Source organism: Ursus arctos, chromosome X (genome assembly GCF_023065955.2).
Source record: "Ursus arctos isolate Adak ecotype North America chromosome X, UrsArc2.0, whole genome shotgun sequence".
NCBI classification, from domain to species: domain Eukaryota; kingdom Metazoa; phylum Chordata; class Mammalia; order Carnivora; family Ursidae; genus Ursus; species Ursus arctos.
In genome coordinates this window covers 79,885,724-79,910,332 of record NC_079873.1, presented here as the reverse complement: position 1 = coordinate 79,910,332, position 24,609 = coordinate 79,885,724, and the positions used below count along the sequence as shown (strand labels likewise).

The window sequence follows — 24,609 nt, the reverse complement described above, 5'->3', positions numbered from 1 at the left end:
CACCAGAACAAAACAGCAACCATTCTAAATACTAAATAAAAAAAAGAAAACAAATCAAGCACTCAGTCTGGTGTAAGAATATATCATTTCTATGAGTTTATGAACAATGTGACACAACAGAACATAAATGACCAAAGATATTGATTATATCAGTAAATGTAAATGTGCTTAACTCCCCAAAGAAAAGTGTTTTCAAATTGCATATTGAAGAAAAATCCAAAACTATGCTTTATCCAGAACAATATCTAACACAAAAGGAATTCAGAGGTTAAAATTTTTAAAATAAGGAAATATATATCAGACAATTGTCAATAACAGGAAAGGGGTTATAATCTTGATATTGGGGAGTAGAGTTGAGATCAAAATGGGTAAAAGACAGAAAAGCAGTTTCTAATGCTAACAGCTAAAATTCTCAAAGATGTGAGATTTTATTTTATTTTTTAAAAAGATTTTATTTATTTATTTATTTATTTATTTATTTATTTATTTGTCAGAGAGAGAGAGAGAGCAAGCACAAGCAGGGGGAGCATCAGGCAGAGGGAGAGGGAGAAGCAGGCTCCCCGCTGAGCAAGGAGCCTGATGTGGGACTCGATGCCAGGACCTTGGGATCATGACCTGAGCCAAAGGCAAATGCTTAACCAACTGAGCCACCCAGGCATCCCAGATGTGAGATTTTAATACATATATACCAAATAATACATCAAAATATTCACAGAGAAAAAACTACAATAGGTGCAAGTGGTAACAGAAGAAACACCGTAATAATAGTTGATTCTAACAAATTTCCTTTAATCCAAAATGATCAACTGGAAAAATATTTAGTCATTGTAGAGAAGATATAAAGAACATAATCCCAAAGGCAGATCTTATACATAGAGACACTGAATTATGAAGCCTTTTAGACAATACTTACTTTCTGGGAAAGCATAGAACATTCATGAAAATTGATTCTATTTTAGAGTGTTAAACAAACCTTAGGCCCCAATGAAAATATAGATTAAAATTGCTGAATTTGATCAGGATAATGGTAATGAAAAAATAACATATCAGTATCTAGCTAAAACAATCGTCAGAGGATATTTTGAGGCATTAAATACCTATATGAGGGGTGGGGAGTGGGCAAAATGGGTAAAGGGGGTCCAAACCTCCAGTTATAAAATAAATGAGTCACGGGAATATGATGTTCAGTATGGTGACTATAATTAATAATCCTGTACTGAATATTTAAAAGTTACTAAGAGAGTGGATCATAAAAGTTCTCATCACACAAAAAAATAATTTTTACCTATGTATGCTGATGGCTGTTAACTAGATTTATTGTGGTGATCATTTTGCAAAATACAAATATTGAATCATCATGGTGTACATCTGAAATTTATGTAGAATGATGTGTAAATTATACCTCAATAAAGAAAAGATGGAGGTGGTCAAAATGTACAACTTCCAGTTATAAAATAAGTCAGTTCTGGAGATGCAAAGTACAGTATAGTAACTATAGTTAACCATACTGTAGTGTATCTTGAAAAGCTGCTTAAAGAGTAGAACTTAAAAGTTCTTATCACAAGAAATAAAAATTGTAACTATGTGAGTTGGTGGATATTAACTAAATTTATTATAACAATTATTTTGCAATATATACATATAACCAATCATTATGTTGTACTCCTTAAAACCAGTGTTATATTTCAATTATACCTTAATGAAGTTTGAAAAAAATGAAACAATAAATACCTTTATCAATAAAAATAAATGAATTAAACACTCAATTCAAAAAGCACGATAAAGAATAACAACGTAAATTATAAAATGAGAATAAAAGATAGTTAAAGGTAAAAGCAGAAATAAATGGGTTAAGAAACACATCCTTGTTAAAGCTCAGAGCAATTGGGATGGAAAGGAAGCAAAAACTAACATTGTGGGTGATGCATCCAATAGTGTGTCAGGAGCTTGACAGACGTGTCCCTTTGAACGTCTCACAACATTTTCTTGAGAGTAAGGATCATGTTTTCTGTGTGTGTGCATAAATACACACTATACATATAAGCACATATGCACACTATATACATAAATAAATTATATGCATATATTATCTATAAGACACACACACACACACACACACACACATATATATATATATATAAAATGTATGTATGTACACACAGTGTTTAATTAGCAAGCCAGAGAATGGGGGCACCTACTTTGTTTATATGTATGTGTGTGTGCATCTTTATGCAATGAAATCATAAAAAAGAACACTATATTTTGTTTAGAAAATCTCTCACTTGGAGTAAAGTGAGAAAGAAATACAGGGGAATGATACGCATGTAATTCCGGATAGTGATTATCCTAAGGGGAGAAAGAAGAAAGTATAAACATTTCCCTAAGCCTTGATTAATTTTATAGCTTACAATGCCTTTTAACTGAAAGATTTCATAAGTAGCAGAGGTTTTAGGAGATAGAGTTTTTAATCATAAAAATAATCCATATTCATTTTAGTAAATGTTTAACATTGAGCCAAGTGCAGAGGAAAAAATCTTGGAAGAAGCCAGAGGCAAAAAACACCCTTCCTATAGAGGAGCAAAGATAAGAATTATATCTGACTTTTCAGAAACCATGCAAGCAAGAGTGAAATATTTAGTATTGAGAGCAAAAAATTGCCTCAACATCAAAATCTGTATCTGCAAAATGATCCTTCACAAGAGACAGAGAAACTTTCTCAGAAAAACAAAAATTGAGGAACTGTGTTGCCAGTTAACCTGCCTTGCAAGAAATAATAGAAGTTCTTTGAGAGAAAAAAATTACGTAGGTCAGATACTCTGATCTACATGAAGAAAGGAAAATCCTTAAGGAAGTTATAAATGAAGGTAAAATAAAACATTCTTTTTCTTGTTTTTAATTGATCTAACAGATAATAGTTTGTTCAAAGTTAAAACAGCAACAATATATTCAATTCCATATGCTTATATATAAATATATATGCTGATATATTCTTATGTATACGTGAAGTGAAATGAATAACATCAATGAAATAAGGGATGGAGGAAAGAATTAGGCTAACTTTGTTATTGTAGGGTACTTGCTCTCCCTGTGAAGCAGTATAGTATTATCTGAAAGTGGACTTGGGTTAGTAAATGTATATTGCAAACCCAAGGGCAGCCACTAAAAAGAAAAATAAAAAGTAGAATTGATATCCTAAGAAAGAAGAGAAAATGAAACACATAAATTGTGAGGTGTTGGGGTCTCCTGAGGACTGCTGCCCTTGAATCTGAAGTAGAAGCTTCAGCAGCCATCAGGACTCAGATCCTCAGAACCTGCCTCCTTCAGGCACCTGGTATGAGCTGGGCCACTGGTATGAACAGCTGCACAGGAAGAGACAAATCCAGAAATCATTATGCTTTACTGGTGTAACTATGTGCAACCACCATGCCAGGCACTAGGTTACTGACAATGACGTTAATATATTTAGGCCACGGTCATAAGAAGCACATGTTATAGTGGACTTCTCACAGCTTTTCCCTACTTCTTTGACTTGTTTCTCCCTTAACAATGAAGTTGAAAAGGAATAAGACATGGCTTGAATTCATATAGGCATCCATGATCACACAGTAACCAACCACAGGGCCATGGGTTTGCTCATGTGTATCACTGATTGTTCAGTGGTCCTGTGGGTGAAGCATTCTCAACCCCATTGTACAGAGGGGGAAGCTGGGGCTCAGTCTTTACCTGTCTTCCCTCCCACGCCCCAGCCTTTAAAGGAAAGCAACTCCAGGACACCCCTGGAACAGGACCCACACACACTGTGGCCTGGAAAAACCCTAATGGCCTTATCTAGGAGACAGCTTAAGCACCAAATCTCAAAGAGGGAAAGAGATGACTTGAATCTGGGTTCCCTTTCTCTCACACCCCAGGACGGATCACCTCCCCTCCCACTGCATGGACCCAGAACCACAGCTCAGTCCCAAACACCTGAAGGTGGGACCTGCTGTTCATGCCAGGCTACTATGTCTCTATTAATGTCACATTCCTATCAATTATGTCAGGTTTCTATAGCAACTGAGATGTTCAGGTGGGTCCTCCACACAGGAAATGCCTCTCATCTTGCAAACATCAGTTGCAGAGTTCTGAGAAGCTGCATCCTCTTAGCCACCTGCACTGCAGGTTCATCGGCTGCACTAAAAACTCTGTCCTGAAACATAAAAATCCGTGACTTACCAGCACATGTTTGACACCTTCTGCATCCATCCATCCATCCGTCCATCCATCCAATTAGTAGGCATTAAGACCAAAGTTGTTATGTTATCCCTTTGGATAAGTTTTAGGCTTCTTCAGAATGCAAACAAGGAAGTAAAGCGCCGAAAGGTTAGTGTGGTAAATTCACTTGTTAAATCTAAGAAGAGATGTCTTCTTCCCATTAAGATTTCAGTCTGCCCAAGTCTTTTATAATTGATTATTTAAAAATATGCTTTAATGCCCTGGGCCCCTCTCCACATCTTTAGTGACTCTCCCCTTTACATATATGCTTGTCTTTGCATCAATATTGTAAGATTTCTTGATATTCAGTTCACAACCCCCTGCACCTCCCCTCCAACTCAGTCTTCATCCCTCATCTAATGAGGCCGTTTTCCTTCATGTTTCCACTTGAAATTATACTTGCCAACTCAACAACAATTTCCGTGTCATATGCACACATCACAAATGTTGAAGTGATTGTCCAAATGGAGGCAAACAAGTATTTCCCCAAAAGGAAAGGATTTTCTTTTCCTAGGAAAGAATTCAATTGCTTGGGTAAGACAAGGATTGTATTTTGGTGCCATCAGTTACTTAAAAGAATTGTAACATAACTTCCATATAGTCAGGGTCAGAAAACTGGAAGGCTGTCCTTCAGACAATGACTTTCAAACAAAAGACACAATTTCTATGACATACCTTATACTTTTTCTTCATTGAAAAGGATTTTTCAAATATGTTTTCTGCATTTACCAATAATTTGATATAATCATTCCAATAACCTCTGAGCTGTTTTTTTATTTCTTTCTCAAGAAAACCAAATATGTAATAAAATCATATGAAATTAAAATGTGGTTCCAAATTCTGCCATGGTTAAATATATTGTGTACACGCATTGTCTAATATACCACACTTAGACAATACAATGCTGGTGATATAAAATGGTGGATGTAGGGAACTCTTTAGTAGTGTTTCAAGTATTAGATTATTTTTCTGTGCCATCAAAATCATCATGTTAAACTTCTTTTGAAATATGTGTATTAAAAATAACCTACAAGATCAGTATACATGAGTAAATACTGACATAAATTATGCTTGGATTAATAAAAATAGGTGAGAAGAGACAAACTGTTTTTATCAAATTATACCAAATAATACATGTAGATAACCTGCCTCCATGAGGTGACTTTAATTCCACCTCTCACCTATGAGGGCAATGTAGACTTAGTGATTGAACTTATAAAGTGTAGGGTAGGTGATGGAAGATAGTTACTATACACTGGAGAAACTAGGCAAACTCCACCATAACCCTATGATGATGGTCACCATCCTTAGTGACCCAGTGATTTACGTGGGGATCATGTCTTCACAGATATGATGTGACAAGAAGAGCACATTAAGTCTGTGATGTTCTTTCTCAAAACTCATAACCACAGTCTAATCAGGAGAAAAATGACAAACTACGTCTGCACTCCTCAAGAATGTCAGGGTCATGAAAACATTCTGGCAGTTCTTTTTTTTTAAGTTTTTATTTTTATTCCTGTTCGTTAACATACAGTGTGATATTAGTTTCAGGTGTACAATATAGTGATTCAACAATTCCATACATCACACTGTGCTCATCACAACAAGTGCACTCCTTAATCACCATCACCTATTTCACCCATTTCCCCCTCCCTTCTGGTAACCATTCGTTTGTTCTCAGTCTTGCAGTACTTGAAATGCTTCAACAGAGGGTTACCATAGGACCCAGTAATTCCACTCCTAGGTACACAGTCAGGAGAAATGACAACATATGTTTACAGTAAAACTTGGACAAGGGTGTATGTAGCATCATTCATTATAGCCCAAAGTGGAAAACCCCAAATGTCCACCAATTAATGAATGCATAATTAAAATCTGGTATATATTTTGGCAATAAAAATATATGAAGTACTGAGAAATAGACTTGACTATAGAGAACAAACAGATGGTTGGGAGGGGAGGTGGATGGGGGAAATGGGTGTAATAGGTGATAAGCACACTTATGATGAGCACTGCGTAATGTATAGAATTGTTGAATCACTATATTGTACACCTGAAACTATTATAACACTGTATGTTAACTATACTGGAATTAAACTTTAAAAACCTTTTTTTTTTTTTTAAAAAAAAGATAGGAGTACTGATACATACTACAACCTGAATGAACCTTGGAAACGTTAAGCTAAGCAAAAGAAGCCAAACATGCAAAAGAACACATATTGTCTGATTCCATTTGTATAAAGTGTCCAGAGAGAGCCCATCAATATGCTATATCCAAGGAGTTTCCTTTTCCATTCTGACTTTCAGAAAGCTCTGTATGGTTTTTGAGAGTCACAGCCCTCTTTCCTGCTCAATAGTATTTACGCTACAGTTCAGGCTTTTGTCACAAGGTGGCACCAACATACCACCATCCTGAAACTTCCAAGTGTGCAAAGATTTAAAAGAATAACAATAATCTCAAAAAAAAAACCCAAACAAAACAGGTATTTAATGTATACACAACGATTCTAATTCAGTATGAAAAAAACTGATAGGTGTAAAGGAAGAAGATAAAAACACTTCGGGGCCTGCGGAAGATGAAACACCTTGGTGGCAGTGGCCTGACTTGGCAGTCAGTGTCAGGTATGCGAAGGGCAGTGCAGGGCAAGAAGAGGGTAGGTGACTGAGAGGATGGGGTGTCAGAGTGGGATCTGGGCAGTTGTGCCCTGTGTCATGGACAGGGAATGACAGACAAAGAGTGGGAGAAAGTCTGAGCAGCATGTACAAGGTTGGGGTAATGGAAGATGAACACCTTGTTCTCTAGTAGGGACCTTCTATACAGTACACACTGCACATCAATTGACAGTGATGAGGAAAGAGATAAAATGGATTACATTTAATATACACAGAAATTTTCCAAGCAGATTTGGTCATAGTAAACAAACCATTTCGTGATTATTTTTTTTTTCTCTTTGCAAAAGGTACTCTTTTTCATTTAACCAGAACCACAACAATTGAGATAAATGTGATGTCAGCTGGTGGTTAGATCCAGGTTGGCAGCTCTATAGTCTCCACCAGGGGGCTCTGAAAGGGGGTGGGAGGATAAAGGTTCAGAGCTTGACTTCATGGGATCAGTCAGCTTTCTGAATTTTCACATAACTCAAACAATCCCTCTACAACCATCAATTTTCTAGGATATAAAAAAGCCACATGATCTGGCTATCTACACTTGAGACTGGAAGTCAGCTCTGGTCTGAATTGGGAGTGAGCTACAACTATGAGGGTGTACTGTAGGTGATAGAGCTGGAGAGAACCTAGAAGCACATAAACACACCCATATTTCAATATTTTTATAAGAAAAAGGGATGGTTTAATTTGTACAGTCAGGAGCTGTTCTTGATTACAGCATTCAACAGGGAAATTACATTCACATCTTGGTACAGAAATGACACCCTGCCACTCCCTTGGGAAGTTAATCCACATGGAAATATTCCTGGGTAACCCTTAACTATGTGTCTGCCAACAATTGCCCTCTCTCCCTTCTTCCATAGATATGTAAATTCTCTCTGATCCAGAATAACTAGGAAATTAGGTCTTTCTTCAACTGAATAGCCAGATACATTAAAGCACCACTGATTTGTTAATGGTTTTGATATATTCTGAACTCCAGATCAAAGCCTCACATTAAACCTGTTTTTGATGATTCCAAGGGCACTTGAGAACCCGGCTGTGTCTCAGGGTCACTGATTTCCATTGGACAGTAGTAGGAAATAAGGAAGGATGCTAAGTCTGTCCTGGCTCTGGATATTCACTCTAAAAAGAGTTAATCTGAATAAAGCTTTGACACATTTGCTCAATATCATTTTGTAGGCTCAAAATAAGCAACACAGGGAATTTCACTTTGCTCATCCATAGCTGCTACATTTTTGGTAATGAAAATGCATTATTTGTGTAAAGGGAGTTTAAAAACAATAACAAAAGGTTAAAGGTAAAATGCGAGGTGGTTGGATCTCAAAAAAATAAATGTTTACTGTAATTAGAAGTCAGGCTGACTACACATAATATTGAGGAATAATTGACAATGCCTCTTGCACAGACTGATTTTTTGCTAAGCTTTGTATATTATCAGAGGCTTCAGTTTTCCTTCTTTCTCTGATTTTCATTACTGGAATCACCAGAAGGAAAATTTAAAACATTTCAAAAATAAGTATTTCTGGGTAAGTCACTCAGCACAATCCTCATATTTCCTCTAGTTCCAAACATAAAAGGGGATCCCAGCTCAAATAAAAACAATAATGATACTCAGCATCTTTCCATAAAATAACCAGTTACTCTTAAATATTATTATAATTATTGTCCTAATATATAATATTTTTATTTTTGTACTTCAAATAGAAATGAACATCAACTTTCTATAAGTACTTGGATAAATTTCTTTGCAAATGATGGTTTCTACTTGGTTATATGTAGTGGGGCCAATTTTATAAGATATATTGTGGGTCTGTTAATGCTGTGAGAACATAATTGTGGAATATTTCACCAAATTCATTTAATTGCATCAGAGAATTATAAATATATAAATATATATCAGATACTTCAATGAAGCATGTTTGGCATATAATACACTGTAAATAGCTAAATCATATGCTCCAATCAGTTTTTATATACATATACACCTGTGAATCCAATCCTACAGTCAAGATAAAGAACATATCTATCAACCTCAAAAAGCTTCTTTGTAGACCTTTGTAATGCCCCTATCTACCTCTCTTCAGCCTCTCTCCACATCACCCATCTCCATTCCCAAGCAACCACTGATCTTCTGTCACTATGGATTAGTTTTATTTTCCTACAATTTTATGTGACTGGAATCATACAATGTATTTTTTTTCTTCTTTCCTTCTACCTCATTATTTCTAGATTGATATTGATCAGTATTTCCTTCCTTTTAATTGTTGACTAATGTTCCACTAATGTTCCACTAATCCACTAATGTGGATATACCACAATTAGTTCTATCCATTCAACTGGTCACGGATATTGTTGCTTTTTTTCAGTTTGGGGCTTTTGTAGATAAAGGTGCTATAAACATTTGTGTATAATCTTTGTTGGATATATATTTTCATTTTCTTGGATAAATACATTTGGAGTGCAACAGCAGTATCATATGGTGGGTGTAGGATTAATGTAAGAAACTGACAAACTGTTTTCCAAAGTGTTGGCACCATTACAAACTAACAGTCAAAAATTTTAGGTGCTTAAAAAAATTTCATTGTAAAATCGTTAAACCATGGTTCCCAGGAAAGAATCCATGTTACAATCTTAAATTGCTAAGAACCCTTCTAACTAATGGCATATTTTCACATTCTTCTTAGGGAACATAGAACTCATTTATTATTACTTATATGGTCAGAAAAATAAATGTATATTTATCACAAGTACATGTTAAAAATCAAGTGTTTGTCAAACTGGTTCATTCATTGCTTTCAGACAAAAGAGAACTTCTCTTAGATGGGCCTCAAGGGCCACTACACAGCATGTAGCTGCTAATGGAAATTTCACCTGCTAAACCTCTTCTCCCATGATGTGGTCAAAGTAGCTTCTCTACTTTTAGGATAACCTTTGAACCTCACAAAAGCTATTGCACAACATACTTTTGTTCAGGTCTGTGAACTCACATGTGCCAGGTATCATACGCCACCAGGGATGTGAGGGGGTGGGGTCTCCTGAGGACTGTTGTCCTTGAATCTGAAGTAGAAGCTTCAGCAGCCATCAGGACACAGATCTTCACAACCTGCTTCCTTCAGGCACCTGGTATGAGCTGGGCCACTGGTATGAAGAGCTGCACAGGAAGAGACAGATCCAGAAATCATTATGCTTTACTGGTGTAACCATGTGCTCCGTACCATGCTAGGCACTAGGTTACTGACAATGACACTGATACAACTGGGTCGTGGTCATAACAACATGTTTCAATGGACTTCTCACCAGGGACTTTTTCTTCTCCTTTCCTAGTCTATCCCCTAACAACAAAATTGAAAAGGAATAAGAAGTAGCCTGAATTCATACAGGCATTCATAACCCTGCAGTACCCACAGAGCCAGGGGCTTGCTCCTGTGGATCACTGACTTTTCTCAGCAATCCTGTGGGTGAGGCATTCTCATCCCCATTGTACAGATGGGGAAGCTGGGGCTCAGAGTCCTTACCTGTCTTCCCTCCTACACCTCTGCCTTTAAAGGAAAGCAGCTCCAGGACACCCCTGGAGCAGGACTCACACTCATTGTGGTCAGGCTTTACTTAGGAGGAACAGGGGGCACCAAGCCCCAAAGCAAGAAACAGACAACTTGGATCTGGATTCCTTTGTCTCCCCACACCCCAGTGCAGTTCAGCCCCCACCGCCGGGACCTCAATGGCTTTACATAAGAGACAGCCCAAGGCACTGAGCCCCAAAGCCTCTTGGGAAAGAGGCTACTTGGATCTGGATTCTGTTGTCTTCCCACAACCCAGGACAGATCTGCCCCCACTGCAAGGATGTACTCTCCCAACCCAGTTCCAGGCATCCGAAGGTGGGACATGCTCTGGACATCGCTAGGACACATCTGTCTCTATTAAAGAGTCATCATAGTCACCAAAAATAGAGCTTTGCCCTAAGGCATAAAAATCTGTGAATTTCCGGCACGTTTCGCACTTCCTGCATTCATCTGTCCATCAATTCATCCATTTATCCAGTTAACAGCTATTAAGACCAAACCAGTTCATTGGTTAAGATTTAGCCTTCTCCAGAAAGGAAAGAAGCGCATAAAGTGTGGATAGGGTGGTATGGTAAATTCAGATGTTAAATCTAAGAAGAGATGGCTCCTTCCCATTAAGATTTACCTGCTCCAATGTCTTATAATTGATTATTTTATTTTATTTTTTTTTTAAAGATTTTATTTATTTATGTGACAGAGAGACAGCCAGCGAGAGAGGGAACACAGCAGGAGGAGTGGGAGAGGAAGAAGCAGGCTCCCAGCAGAGGAGCCCGATGTGGGACTCGATCCCAGAATGCCAGGATCACGCCCTGAGCCGAAGGCAGACGCTTTAACGACTGCGCTACCCAGGCGCCCCATAATTGATTATTTTAAAGTATGCTTTAACGTCATGGGCCCTTCACATCTCTAGTGACTTTTTTCTTTACATATGTTTTTTGCCTTTGCATCAAAATTCTAAGAACAATTCTCCATACTCAATTCACACCTTCCGGGAACTTCCCTCCAACTCAGTCTTCACACATTAGCTAACAGGTTGGTGGTCCCCCATGCTTCTGCAGAAATTACACTTGACAATTCAACACCACCCCTTTGTCACATGTACAGATCAGGAATGTTGAAGTGATTGTTCAAATGGAGACAAACAAATATTATTCCAAGGGGAAAGGAAATCCAATGCAATTGCTTGGCTAAGACTAGAAATGTATTGCAGTGAGATCAGTTACCTAAAACTTAAGAGTTGTAAAATACCTTCCATAGGGCCAGGGTCAGATAACTGGAAGGCTATGCTTTAGACAATGGACTTTCAAAAGAAGGACACATTTTCTATTATTGAAAAGGATTTTTCAGTTATGTTTCTTGTGTGTTAGCAATAATTTGTTATCATTATTTCAATAACCTCTGTCTGAACCTCTGTTTTTTATTTCTTCTTCAAAAACCTGTTTCTTATTTCTTCCTCAAGAAACCACATATGCAATAAAATCATGTAAAATTATAATATTTTTCAAACTTTGCCGTGGTTAAATATATTGTCTGAAAGCACTGTCTACTACACCATATTTAGACAATACAATGGTGGTGATCTATAATGGTGGAGTTAGAGAACTCTTTTGCAGTTTCCTGAGTGTTCAGTCAAAATTCATTTTCTGCACCATAGAATAATGTTAGACTTCATTTTGTGATGTATATATATTTTTAAAAACCTACAAAATAAGTATACATGAATACATATTAATATATATATAATGTTTCAATTAATAAAAAAATTGGTCACAAGATATAAACTGTCTTTTAAAAATTCCAAATAATACATGTAAATACCTTGCTTCCATGAGGTGAACTTTCCTTCTGATTCTCATAGCTGAGGACAGGGCAGACCTAGTGACTCACTTCTAAAGAACAGAGTGAGTGAATGGAAAATAGTCACTGTACACTGGAGAAACTAGACAAACGCCACCCTAACCCTGTGATGAGGGCCAGCATCTTCAGTGACCCAGTGATGTCACGTGGGTATCACCTCCTCTAAATATGAGGTGATGAGAAGGGCACTTCAACTCTGTGGCTTGCTTTCTCAAAACCCATAACCACATACTAATCAGGAGAAAAATAACAGCCTATGCCTACACTTCTCAACACTGTCAGGGTCATGAAAAGAGTTTGGCAGTTCCTCGAACAGTTCAACAGAGAGTTACTATATGACTCAGCAATTCCACTCCTAGGTACAAAGCCAGGAAAAGTGAAAACATATGTCTACATAAATATTAGTATAATAATGTACATAGCATCATTATTCATAATGCCAAAATGGAAACAACCCAAATGTTTACCTATTAACGCATGAATAAATAAAATGCAGTGTATTATTTGAAAACAAAAAGGAATAGAATACTAATACATGATACAATATGGATGAACTTTGAAAACGTTAGCCCAAGTGAAAGAAGCCAAATGTGCAAATGACATATTCTATAATTCCATTTATATAAAGCATACGGAGAGCGCCCATCAATAAGCCATCACATCTCTTCCCTTCCACTTTCCTGGAGATGTTCAAGCTGCAGTTCAGGCTTTTGTCACAAGGTGGCACCAAAGGACCACCATTTTCAAAGTTCTTTTCCTAAGACGGGTCTGCAAAGAGTACAAACAAAAAATAACAATAATCTCTCCCAAACCCTGTGGTTGAACCTATCGATAATTATTCTAATTCTGTATGAAAAACTAGTAGGTATAAGAAAATTATGAAAGCATATACTCCAGGGCCTAGATACACCAAAACACCTGGTGTGGTGGTAACCCTTGGCCAACTGTGGCAAGTATTTCAACAGTGATGCGGGGCAGAATAGGGGTAGGTGACTAAAAGAGGCTGGGACATCAAAGAATGGTGTGTCCTGTGTCATGGACAGGGGATGAAAAGACATCGGGTGGGTGAAGACGTGTGCAGCTTGTACAGGGGTGAGGTAATGAAGGGTGAATGCCCTGTTCTCTGATGGGGATCTTGTGTCCATACTGCACAACAGCTGACAGTGAGGGGACACTGAAGGACAGTGAAGAGAGAAATCAATGAGTGCAATGCAGTTTGTGGTCAACAGCAAATGGTTCTGCTTTAATATAATTTTTCCAAGCCAAATTTGTAAAATAGTAAACAAACCATTTCATGATATTTTTATACTCTTTGCAAAATGTACTCCTTTCCATTTAAAAGGAACTACAAAAATGGAGATAAATGTGATGTTACCTGGTGGTGAGATCCTGGATGGCAGCTCTGAGAGTCTCAGACCAGGGGCCTCCACTAAAGGGAGGGAAGTTGGAGGTAGGGAGTATGACTTCATGGGATCAGCCTGCTTTCTGCATTTTCAATAGCATGGAACATCCCATCTGTATCTATCATTTTTCTAATATATATTTTTAAAAACTTTTCCGGGATATCTAAACTGGAGATTGGAAGTCCAGCTCTGGTCTGAACTGAGAGTAAGCTGTGACTGTAAGCATGTACTAGAGGTGGTAGAGCTGGAAGAGACATAGAAATACACACACATAATCAATCAAAAATGTTTAAAGAAATAACTGGGTGGTTTAATTTGTTAAGTCAAGAGCTGCTTCTTCTTGATTACAACATCCAACATGCAAATTTCATTCACATTTTGGTACAGAAATGGCAGCTTGCCTCTTCCTTGGGACAGTTGATCCAGATAGAATTATCCTTGACAAACTGCTAATTGTGTGTTTGCCAGCAATTGCCTTCTTCCCTTTCTCACGTAGATATGTTAACCATCTCTTATACAGAGTAACTTAGAAAGCGGGTCATATCTTCAACTGAGTAACCATATACAGTACAGCAACACTGATTTGTCAATGAATTTGATATATTCTGAACTCCAGATTAAGACCTCACATTATTTATTTTTTTAAAAGATTTTATTTATTTATTCGAGAAAGAGAGAGCACAAGCAGGGGGAGCAGTAAGCAGAGAGGTAGAAGCAGTATCCCTGCTGAGCAAGAAGCCCAATGCGGGTCTGGATCCCAAGAGCCTGGGATTGTGACCTGAGCCAAGGGCAGACGCTTAACTGACTGAGCCACCCAGGTGACCCAAGAGCTCGCATTATTTAACCTGTATTTCATGATTCCAAAGGCACTTGAAAATCTGGCATATCTCAGCATCACTGATTTTAGCTGAACATTATTAAGCAATATAGAGGGTTTGCTAAGGCTAAGGGTTTGTTGACTCTAGGCATTCTCTCTGAAAAGTTTATTTGAATAAAGTTTTGACATATTTTCTCTGTAGGCTCCAAATGATCAACACAAGGAGCTTCACTTTGCTCATCCACAGTTGCTACATTTACAGTAATGAAAATGCATTATTTGTGTAAAAAAAGTATACAAACACTAACAAAAAATTAAGGGCAAAATGCAGGGTGTTTGGATTTCAGGAAATCAAGAGTGTATGGTGGTTAGAAGTGAAACTGACAGCACATAATAATTAGTTATAATTGACAATGTTTTTCTACAGACTGAAGTTTTGCTAAACTTTGTGTATTATCACTAGCTTCACTTTTTCCCTTTTCTCTGATTTTCATTACTAGATTCACCAGAAGGAAAATTTAAAACATTTCAAAAATAGCTATCTCCAGGTGAGTCACCCAGCACCAGTTCTCATGTTTCCTTTAGTTTTCAAACATCAGCAGGATCCCGGCTCAAAGTAGAATGATCCTTCCTGCACACCTGCCAGCTCATGCATCCTCCTTTTTATTCTGAGAGGCTTCAGCTCACAGAAAATGTACAAAGTTAAGCATGACTCTGAGTTTCCAACATCTCTCCTTGGTCTTCAAAAAATAGAGGCATGTAATATTTTTTAACATGTTTTCAAAGTAGAAATCTTTCACCATGAGCTACTCTTCAACATCATCTGGTGCCCATTGGTGATCTGTCAACTCCAAAGGTTCCCATTCTGTCTTGAAGGTGTTCTTATGTCTGTGGGCATGGCCATGAAGCCTCCAGTTATCTGCTCTTGCATCATTCATGATTAGTCAGAGCTTTATCTTGGCCCAGAATCAGATTAAATGTTCTGAAGCACAAAGACATTGAAGAAGTTTGAGGATGCAGAATTCACACAGGATACATCTAATGTGAACAGTTCAATTTCTTGTTGTAACATAGGCTTAAAAGGTAGGGTCAATGGAAATGGGACCTTGTTTGTAACAAACCTGAAAATGTCATATTGATCCATTCACCAATAACAATCATTGGCAGGACATTTGCTGCATTGCCTTTCATTGTGTCTGTGGGTATAGTGGGATGACTCAGAGGAGAAGTAGGCACTACCCTCCTTTTAGTTTTCTTTAATCCATTCTCTTTGCTTTTGAAGTAATATTTTCTTTCTAGTCAACTGGGAAAAATCAAGGTACCTGTTTTCAGTTCTATTATCCCAGAAAACTATGTTGAGTTTCTAAGTCTAGTTACCTATGAATGGGACCTTATTTGGAAATAAGGTCTTTGCAGATGTAATCAGGTTAAGATGAGGTCATTAAGGCAGGTTTTGATCCATATGACACGTGGCATTATACGAAGTTGAAAATGCCTTTGAAGACTGGGACAGTCATGGAGACCATGTGATGACAGAGGCAGAAACTTGGAGAGTGATGTTGCTGCAAGCAAGAAATATCAGAAATTGATGGTCACCACCAAAGGCCAGGAAAAGGCAAGGAGGATTCTCCCTAGTATCTAAATGTGCATGGTACTACACCTTGGTTTTAGACTTGTACCATCCAGAACTGTGAGAAACTCAATTTCTGTTGTTTTAAGCCATTGGTTTGTGGTATTTATTACAACAGCCCATGAAACAAATCAAGTACATTCATTTTGTTTCTTTCTTTCTTGGATTTGTTGCTTTGCTGTGATTAACAATGTGCTGTATGTTATGTTGTGAGCTGAAGTAGTATATACTAGTTACATATATTTACTCAGGAGCCATACAGTCTGTGTTCAAATCTAAGCCTTGAAACTGCTATCCCTGACCACCCTGTGCCTCAGTTCCCTGATGTTGAAAGTTGGTCAACAATAGCTGCTCCTCATAAATTGTGGTGAAGAATAATGAGTAAGTATAGGTTTAGCACTTATGTTAGTATTAGGCAAAAGGAAGGAAATAATAAATAATAATCATTGTTATATTAATATATCAGAACAGATCATTAAAAGTTCAACTGTCATTTTTATTATTATGTGCATTCATATTGTATTGTATCGAATGGCCTTCACAATATATTTTCAGTTTGTTTTCAGTATGTTCTACAGTAGACCCATCTTTAAAATCTGTTATTCTCTGCTGTCTCCTTACTGGGGATCAGTGGGAGGGTACTATTCCAATGTCAAACAGGAAGGTAAAAAAGATCAGAAGTCACATCAAACAAAAAAGTAATGATAACTGGTAAGGGGTTAATATACAAAATAGATAAACAACTCATACGATTCACTTCAAAAAATATTATTTAAAAATGGGCAGAGGACCTGAATAGACATTTTTCCAAAGAAGACATACAGACGGCAAACAAAAGATAAAATCATATGATCATCTCAATAGATGAAGAAAAAGGGATTGACAAAATTCAACATTCATTCATGATAAAAACTCTCAACAAAGTGGGGTTAGAGTGAATACACCTCAACACAATATAGGCCATATATGAAAAACAGACAGGTAATATTATACTCAATGGTATAATAAACAGAGCTTTTTGCCTAAAATCAGGAACAAGACGAGAATGTCCACTCTTGCCACTTTTATTCAACATAATACTGTAAGTCCTAGCCACAGCAATCAGACAAAAAAAAAAATGAGTTCTCTACATTGGTAAGGAAGAAGTTAAACTGTCACTATTTGCAAAAGATATAATACTATACACAGAAAACCCCAAAGACTCCACCAAAAATCCTCTAGAAGTAATAAATTCAGTAAAGCTACAGGATACACAGTTAATACCCAGAAATCAGTAGCATTTCTATACACTAATAATGAAGTAGCAGAAAGAGAAGTGAAGAAAACAATTCCATTTATAATTGCACCAAAAAGAATAAAACATGTAAGAATAAACTTAACCAAGGAAATAAAAGACCTATACTCTGAAAACTACAAAACATTGGTGAAAGAAGTTGAAGACAAATCAAATGGAAAGATATTCCATGCACATGTATTGGAAGAATTAATACTGTCAAAATGTCCATACTACCTAAAGCAATCTACAGATTCAAGGCAATCCCTATTGAAATACCAACAGCATGTTTTACAGAACTAGAACAAATAATCCTAAAATTTGCATGGACCCAGAGAAGTCCTCAAATATCCAAAGCAATTTTGAGAAACAAGAACATAGCTGGAGGTATTACAATCCCAGATTTCAGTATATATTACAAAACTGTAGTAATCAAAAGAGTACAGTACTGGCACAAAAACAGACACATAGATTAATGGAACAGAATAGAAAACCCAGAAATAAACCCATGCTTACACGGTCAATTAACAGATGACAAAGGAGTCAAGACAATACAACGCGGAAAAAAGACAGTTTCTTCAATACATCATGCTAGAAGAACTGGACAGCTACATGCAAAAGAATGAAACTGAACCACTTTGTAACAACATACACAAAAATAAACTCAAAATGGATTAAGGATTAGATGTGAGAACTGAAACAAATTCAGATGTGAGACCTGAAACCATAAATTTTCCAGAAGAGAACATAAGCAATAATTTCTCTGACATCAGCCATAGTAACATTTTTCTGGACACGTCTCCTAAGGCAAGGGAAACAAAAGCGATAATTAACTATCGGGACTACATCAAAATAATAAGCATTTGCACAGTGAAGAAACCATCAACAAAACAATAAGGCAACCTACTGAATGGGAGAAGATATTTTCAAATGATTATTTCCAATAAGGGTTTACTATCCAAAATAAACAAAGAACTTATGCAACTCAACACCAAAAACACCAAAGAATCTAATTAAGAAAGAAATGTGAAGAAAAGCAGAGTAGACATTTTTTCTCAAAGATAAACATGGCCAAAAGATACATAAAAAGATGTTGAACGTCACTAATTATCAGGTAAATGCAAATAAAAACTACAATGAGACAGCATTTCACATCTGTCAGAATGACTAAAATCAAAAAGACAAGAAATAACAAGTGTTGGGGAGGATGTGGAATAAAAGGAACTCTCATGCACTGTTGTTGGTAATGTAAATTGTTATAGCCATTGTAGAAAACAGTATGGAAGTTCCTCAAAAAATTAAAACAGTACTATTATATGATCCAATAATTCAACTATTGGGTATTTACCCAAAGAAAACAAAACACTAATTCAAAAAGATACATGTACCTCTGTCCTTACTGCAGCATTATTTACAATAGCCAAGATATGGAAGTAACTTAAGTGTCCATCAATACACAAATGGATAAAAGATGTGATACATATATATATAGCATATATATATATATGAATGCACACACACACATACACACACACACACATATATATATACGAATAATACTTAGCCATAACAAAGGATGAGATCTGTCATTTATGAAAAAATGGATGGAACTAGAGGGTATTATGCTAAGTGAAACAAGTCAGACTGAGAAAGATAAATACCGTATGACTTCACTCATATGTGTAATCTAAATATAAAACAATAAATAAACAAAAAACAGAATTAGACCTATGAATACAGAAAACAAACTGATGGTTGCCAGAGTCAAGGAGGGTGGGAGGGTGGGCAAAATGGGTGAAGGGGAGTGAGAGATACAGGCTCCCAGTTATGAAATGAATAAGTCACAGAGATGAAAGTTACAGCATAGGAAATACAGTGAATGGCATTATAATAGTGCTGTATGGTGACTGATGGTACCTACACATGTGGTAAGCATAGCATAAAGTATACACTTGTCAAATTATTATGTTGTAGACCTGAAACTAATGTAACATTGTGTGTCAACTATACTCAAAAAGTTTTAATTAAACATTTAAAAAATTATACACCAAAAACAAAAGCCACAGCAAGGTAAAATGAACTATCAAAAATTAGAAAAAATATTTACAACCAGCATTACAAACAAAGGTTATATCCTTAATATATAGTCATGAAAAAGTGAAGGCAAAAACACTACCAAAAACACAACCAGAAAGAAAAAGGGGCAATAGATACAAACAGGAATTTCACCAAAATAAAAGGTGCTTAAATATGTAAAAATTGTTTAACCTAACTCATAATCAGGCATACGAAGAAAAAAAGTTCACTACCTTCTCTCACCAATTAGATAATCTGTGAGGAATAGGTATTCCCATGCATCACTGAATGAAATATAAAATGGTACAAACCCTCGGGATGGGCTTTAACGCTATCTAGTAAAATTATATATGTATTTCCTCTTGGAACCAGTAGTCTTTTTCTAATAATCTGTCTTAACGAAACAATGCAAAAGATAAAAATGCATAAGTACAAGGTCATCCCTTACAGAAAAAATTGTAACAGCAGAAGACTGTAAACAACTCAGATGTCCACCAATAGGGGGCTGGATAAAGAAGCTATGGCACATGTACACCCCAATGTACTATGCAGCTAGAAATGCAATGAGGACTCCTTCTCTGTACTGCTATGGAGTATCTCCAGGATACTTTAAGTGAAAAATGAAAGGTGCATAAAAATGTGTAGAGATGGGGCGCCTGGGTGGCACAGCGGTTAAGCGTCTGCCTTCAGCTCAGGGCGTGATCCCGGCGTTATAGGATCGAGCCCCATATCAGGCTCTTCTGCTATGAGGCTGCTTCTTTCTCTCCCACTCCCCCTGCTTGTGTTCCCTCTCTCACTCGCTGTCTCTATCTCTGTCCAATAAATAAATTAAAAAAAATGTGTAGAGTTGTTGCTAATATGGTAGCCATAGCCACACAGGGCTACTTAAATTTAAATGAATTAAAAAATTAGTTCCTCAGTGGCCATAGCCATATTTTAGGTCCTCAACACCCACAGGTAGTTAGTGGCTACAATGTTGGACATCACAGAAACAGGACAATTTCATTTCTGCTGTAATGTCTTGCACAACACTGGTGTAATGTATGTTACCTTTTACCTATGAACAGGGAAGAAAACTAATACACATATTACAATTGGTTATATTTTTTAAAGCTGGGAAGTTAAAAAAACCCTGCCAGTGATCATCTATCAGATGACAGAGGATAAGGGGCACTTGGGTGGCTCAGTCAGTTAAGCATCTGACTTCAACTCAGGTCATGATCTCAGGATCCTGGGATCAAGCCCTACATCTGGGCTTTGCGCTCAATGGGGAGTCTGCTTCTCCCTCCCCCTCTGCCCCTCCCACCCAGGCCCTTGCTCATTCTCTCTCTCTCAAAAAAATAAATAAAATCTATTAAAAAAAAGATGACAGAGGATAAGCCCAGGATGGAAAAAGATGATGTATATGCTTATAAAAATGTGATATACAGGGGCGCCTGGGTGGCACAGCGGTTAAGCGTCTGCCTTCGGCTCAGGGCGTGATCCCGGCGTTATGGGATCGAGCCCCACGTCAGGCTCCTCGGCTATGAGCCTGCTTCTTCCTCTCCCACTCCTCCTGCTTGTGTTCCCTCTCTCGCTGGCTGTCTCTCTCTCTGTCAAATACATAAATAAAATCTTTAAAAAAAAATGTGATATACACTTACAGGCTCCATGCACAGAAAAGGATAAGAAACAATGACCAAACCAGTAGCAATAAATGTGTCTAGTTCCCCAGGGACAAATTACCTTACTGGCAGTGATCAGAAAATTTCTGACTGTCTAGTTAAGACTACATTTCTTGGGGAGGGTGAAAATGTAATTAAGTTCGTGTTAAGGACCTGTTTGCTGACTTGGCTTAGCGTCAGTGACTTCACTTTTCTATGTTTTGGTTTTTACAAGGATAAATGATCAGGAATCACATCATTTTAAAATTCTACTGCAGAGGCACTGGAACAGCTGGCTGTCTCTGAACGCTGGAAGAGTGAAAGCACTTCTCTGTGCATCAGTTTTCTCTTCTATAAAATGAGGGAAAAATCAACCCTCCCTCATGGGTTGTTGTTTTGAGAACTGACTGAGTTAACATGTGAACATGCTTAGAATAGTGCAAGGAACACAGTAACAGCTCAATAAATGTTAGAAGTTTTTAAAAATATATGCAAGTTCGGATTCTTACACTGTTGATAGTTTTACAAAAGGTTTTCATGTGTCTTTAATAAAAGTTAATATTCTTAGTGCACCTGAGTGGCTCAGTCAGTTAAGTGGTCAACTCTTGATTTCGGCTCAGGTCATGATCTCAGGGTGCGGGGATGAGCCCCATTTTGGCCTCCACACTCATCGGGGAGTCTGCTTCAGGATTCTCTCTCTCCCTCTGCCCCTCCCCCTGCTCGCTCACTCTCTCAAATAAATAAATAAATAAAATCTTAAAATAAATAAATAAAGTTAATATTCTTACAGCTGAATCCTGTTCTTCAACTGATGCATGTTTTAAATCAGTAACCTGCACTATAATCATTGTTGGATACCTAACTAATTATGAAGATGACTCAAAGGACGTGGAACAACAAATCTCAGGAAACAGCACCACCATTTCTGCATGTAGTCAAAGAAAAAGCCAAGAGCTCATCTAGGATCCTGCCTTATCCTCACATACCCCCACCACAGCCACTTTAGGTCCTGCCTCTCCTACCTACAACACAACCTATCCAGAGCCAGCTCCTCCCACTGCACACTGCTACAGCACTGGAACAATCCACTGTCGTCCCTCCTCTGGACGTCTGCAAGACTCACCTACAAGTTATTCCCACAGCCATCTTGTCCCTGTCCAGTCCATTCTCCTCACAGTAGGAGAGTCACCTTAAGAGTAAATGAATCAGGTCATGTCACTCCCATACTGTAACTCTCCACCCCTAGAATGACTCCAATCCCTTAGACAGTGCAAATGATGTGGCTCCTGTCTGCCCTTCTACCTTATCTTTTATGATCTGCATGCTATGTGCCAGGCTCCAGTCACTTGAGCTTGTCATCTGTTCCGGGAACAACTTGTGGCATGCACATTGCAAACCAAAGGGTTAGCCCAGGCCTGGTTTCCTCTTGTTCAAAACTCAGCTCAAATGTCACTTTCTGAGAAAGAGCTTGACTGACAACCCCATCTATAATAATCCCTGTTCCCATCGTTTCCTACTCAATGGTTTTATTTATTTTCTGTAAAGCACCTATTCCCATATGAAATTGTCCTATTGATTTGCTTACCTGCTTATTGCCAGTTTACCAAGTTGTGTTGCTTCTACATGGCTACTTCTTTTTTTTTTTTAAGATTTTATTTATTTACTTGACAGAGAGAGAGAGAGACAGCCAGCGAGACAGGGAACACAAGCAGGGGGAGTGGGAGAGGAAGAAGCAGGCTCCCAGTGGAGGAGTCTGATGTGGGGCTCAATCCCAGAACGCCGGGATCATGCCCTGAGCCAAAGGCAGACGCTTAATGACTGAGCCACCCAGGCGCCCCTACATGGCTACTTCTAAGTCTTATTGTAAGTCATGTGAAAATGCAAAGAGCCTACACTATTAAAATAACTTGAAAAAGAAGAATAAAGTTGGAAGCTAAGCAGTACCCTATTTCAAGACTCGTTATAAATCCACAGTAAACAAGACAGTGTAGTATTGGGATGAAGGTAGAAATGTCTATCAAAGGAACAACATGAAGAGTCCGAAAATAGACTCACACATATATGGACAACTGACTTTTGACAAAACCATGAAGGCAATTCAATGGAGAAAAAAGTCTTTTCAGCAAATGGTGCCGGGACAAATGGGCCTCCATACAAACATCAACTGTGATCCATGTTTTACACCATATACAAAAGTCAACTCAAAATGAATCACAGACTTAATTATAAATGCTAAATGTATAAAACATCTAGATGAAAAACAGAAAAAAAAATCTTGTGATCCTAGGTTAGCTGAAAATTTCCTAGATATGACATCAGAGGGAAAATCAAAATCAGAAATGAACAAATTGAAAAACTAGGTTTCCTCAAAATTAAAAAAAGTTGTTCTGGGGGAAGGAGTTAAGATGGCAGAGTAGTAGGAGGACCTTAAGCTTGTCTCACACCTTGAACACAGCTAGATGAATATCAAATCATTCTGAACACCCAAGAAATGGAGCTGAGGACTGAGAGGACAAAAATTCACATCTGTAGGTAGAAAAATGACCACCTTGTGGAAGGTAGGAGCTATGCAGGGTTGATTAAGGGGAGAAAAGAACTGCAGGTGCTGCAAAGGGAAGGTAGCCTTGATCACAGAGAGAGGAGAAAGAGAGAGAGAGACAGACAGAGAGAGAGAAGGCAGGGGATTGGACAAGAAAAACGTCCCCAAAACCACTGACTGGGGAAAGGAGAGACGTTATTATAAGCAATGGATTGCAAAGGCTGAAGTTTTAGGTGTCCACACCATCATGGGGTCATGCCTGATGGGCTTAGCGGTGCTCCTGTGGGGAAGGAGGGCAGAGACCCAGGATTGGGCAGCATAGTCTGAAAATCCCCTGGGTCCCACAGGGAGAAACAGTTCCCCTTTTTGGAGTGCATCTGGGGGTGGTGGCATGGCCTCTCCTGGGACAAAAGAACTGGCGGCACCAACATGCTGCCCTGTTCCCTAGCATAGGAACAAAGACACCAGCTGAGGGCAGCAAACCTTGATGCCAGCTTTTTGCTGCACTTTACCATAAATTCTGAACTACTGTGTGCCATAGGACCACTTTTCTGGGACAAGCCAGCAAACAGCAAAAACGCAGTGAGACCCCCACCCAGAGGATCAGCACAGGACCAGATACATGGGTCCCTGAAATTTGAAGTTTGAAACTCAGCTGCATGCCTGAGATAAAACACAGGAGTACTGTGCAGCCTGGCAGGCAGAGAGCTTGGACACAAACACTGTGAAAGCGGGGAGCTGAGGATCTGACAGAAGCCAGGGACACAAGAGGAGTGATTGTTTGCTCTTCTGTAAGGGCTTCCTGAAGAGCGGTGGGCACAAACTCCCTGTTCTGGGGATGAGAGAATGGGGTGATGCCATTTCCACCACCACCACCACCCCACCCCCCT

At 38.0% G+C, this 24,609-nt stretch overlaps 1 pseudogene; it reads right to left on the bottom strand.

Moving 5' to 3' along the window:
• Nucleotides 1–768: 768 nt before the first annotated feature.
• LOC125281162 (ER membrane protein complex subunit 3-like) lies at nucleotides 769–22,687 on the bottom strand (annotated as a pseudogene).
• Nucleotides 22,688–24,609: the final 1,922 nt, after the last annotated feature.